Below are 3,156 nucleotides of genomic sequence, written 5' to 3' on the forward strand. Positions count from 1 at the left end.
GAGTCAATTCATTATGTTGTAGATCTTAAACTACGCAGTGCTGTGTGTCAGTTATATCTCAGTAACGCTGGAAGGAGAGAAATGAATGCACTAGGTCTACAGACATCACCATGGATGGATCTGAGAAACAAAATGTTGAATAAAGAAGACTAATAGAGTTATAGTAGCATCAAATTAAACATATATGTACATATTATATGAATATATGATCATCTATGTGTGTATGCGAATAGGTATATGTGTGTGTGTGTGTTGTGTACGTATATATAAAGAGAGGGAGGGAGGGAGACCCATCCTCACATTCCTAGATTCCTTTTTGATCAGTTCCTTTGCTGTATAAAATTTACTTGTAACCCCAAATCAGCGCTCGCTGTGCTTTCCCAGCTGTCTGTGCATGTGTGCGGAGTACTCCCAGTCCCCGGCTGAGATCACACAGGGCAACACTCTGCCTTACTGTTTCAGCTCTCAAGGTGTAAACAAGTAATCATTTTCACAGTATATTTGGTGCCACATTTTTCACATCTCTCTGCTTTTTCTTGGTGGCTTTACAGTTTAAAACTGCCCCCAAGTGTAGCGCTGAAGTGCTGCGTAGCGTTCCTCAGCAGAAGGCGGCTGTGGTTTGCCTCATGGAGAAAATACATGTTAGGTAAGTTCTATTCAGGCGTGGGTGAGAGTGCTGCTGGCTGGGAGTTCAGTATAAATGAATCAAGAATATCTACTAGGGCGCTCCTTCTCCGCCCCGCATCCCGCCCCCGCCCCCCGCAGACCCCGCGCCCGCCCTGCTGAGGCTGCAGGGAGAGCGGTGCCCGCCCTCGCGGACTGGCGCGGGCCGCCGGCGGGGCGGGAGGCGGCACCCAGGCGGAGGGCCTGGACCCTTTTAAGTTTTCTCCCGGCCACCGTTACTTGGAAGGGGTGTGTGTGGGGTGGGGGGTGGGGTGTGTGTGGGGTGGGGTGTGGGGTGGGGGTGGGGTGTGTGTGTGTGTGTGTGTGTGTTACTTGGAAGGGGTATGTGTGTGTGTTACTTGGAAGGGGTATGTGTGTGTGTTACTTGGAAGGGGTGTGTGTGTGTGTGTGTTACTTGGAAGGGGTGTGCGTGTGTGTGTGTGTGTTTCCTTAAATCAAGGGAGCAGAATAAAATAGTGCAATAATAAAAAATAGTCTGATGTAGAAACAGAATTAGTTTTATATTCTAGGTCTGCCATATGCTTATTGCATGACTTTGGGAAAATTCCTTAATTGCTCTAATGTCAGTTCCAGACTTTAAATTGGTTTCCACATAGTTCTTAAATTTCAGGATTTTTGTAAGAATTAGATAAATGAATAATGGTAAGTTACTCAATATAGTGCTGGCCACAACAGCAGCATGCAGTGTTAAGTGGAACTGTAACTACAAAATCCCAGTATCAACACCAAAATTACTTAGTGATTCAATTTAAGAAATACAGGGTCCACCTTACATCTCAAAACTCTCCTGAAGAACAAAAAGGAAGATTTTAAGACATGAAGAGAGGGATTATATCCTTGCAAGGAAAGGCTTAATAGTGCAGACTTATGAATTATCCCCAAACTCATTTAAAAATCTATCAACATTATTTCTTTTTAGGTATTAAGAATTTATTTTAAATTTTGTCATAAAAACAGATGAGTTTTCCTCAATAAAATTATCCAAGATAATCATTAGAAATTATTTCAATTCACTCATTCTGCTTAAAAATACCATAGACTGAGTGTCTTATAAACAGTAGAAAATGATTTCTCACAGTGTTAAAGGCTGAGGAGTCTAAGATGAAAGGCTGGCAGGTCTGGTGTCTGGTGAGGAGCCACCTCCTAGACGGCTGTCTTTTTGCAGAGTCCTCACATGGTGGCAGCAGCAAGGAGCTTCTCAGGCCTCTTTTATAAAGGCATGAACTGCATTCATGAGGACTCCACCCTGATGACCAAGTCACCTCCCTAAAAGCCCCATGTCTTAAAACCATCACCTCAGGAGTTACGATTTCAACATGCAAGTCTTGGGGGGACACAAACATTGAGACCATAGTACAAATGTAATTAAAATGTGTTACTGCTAGGTTAAATAAGAACTTTGTGTCAAAGTCACAGGAAAAGGAAAAGGTGGCCCCAGGGATGGCAAGAAGTGTAAGACTGACCCCCTGTAAGAGGGCCTAACACTGGTAATTCACATCTGTAGCTTCCACATCCCCGTTATAAATACTCCGAATCCAGCAGATAAGAAACACCAGCAAGTCACAGCAGAATGAAACAAGCTCTAGGACAGTGTTCACATCAGAGTGCCTCTGTTTCACACATGTCTGCCTTAAGCCATAGCTTTTTCTTTTTTAACCTATCATGTTGCCTTTTGCTATTTATCAAATCAGCAAAAAGTAAATCAACATACACATTTCCATTTTGCTTTCAACTTCTCTTTGGTTCTTTAGGTCTAAAAATGTGAAGGAGAGAGGGGTGAAGAGATGAAAGTGTAATAAAGCTTCTATTTAACAAACCAGGAGCTAATATTTAATATTATTCCAACTTAAGTGTCCTTTTATTTAAAAAAAATCAACATCATCATTATCATAAAAAAGACAATTGTAAGGGAAAAGTTGAAGAAACTTAATTAGACTTTGTAACTAAAAATCAATACCATTAACATAATTAAACATAGCTGAGTACTGATTTAACCCACTCTCCAAGACTCTAAAGGACAATAATAATTAAAAAACACTGCAAAAACAAATAGGAAAAAACTACAGCAGAGTGCTAGAGACACAGGCCTCCCACGGGCCTGCTGTGGGCTGTCTGGCTGGGGTTTTGAAAAGCCTTTTAAAAAGAAACTGCTCACTGCTCTTTGGGGTAATTTGTCCTGGCTTTTTAGAATCTCAAGGCTCCTGAGTCATCACTTACCAAACTGACATTTGTTTCTGTCATTTTAATAAATGTGTGTGCTTGTTGGGGCTACAAAATGTAATATATATATATATATTTATCAATTATATATATTATATATATTTGTATACATATATATATATATATATACACACACACATACATTTCTGGAAGACAAAAGTTATTGTTTCTCTTTGTATACATATATATATATATATATATACACACACACATACATTTCTGGAAGACAAAAGTTATTGTTTCTCTTTATAG

Source organism: Camelus dromedarius, chromosome 35 (genome assembly GCF_036321535.1).
Source record: "Camelus dromedarius isolate mCamDro1 chromosome 35, mCamDro1.pat, whole genome shotgun sequence".
NCBI classification, from domain to species: Eukaryota; Metazoa; Chordata; class Mammalia; order Artiodactyla; family Camelidae; genus Camelus; species Camelus dromedarius.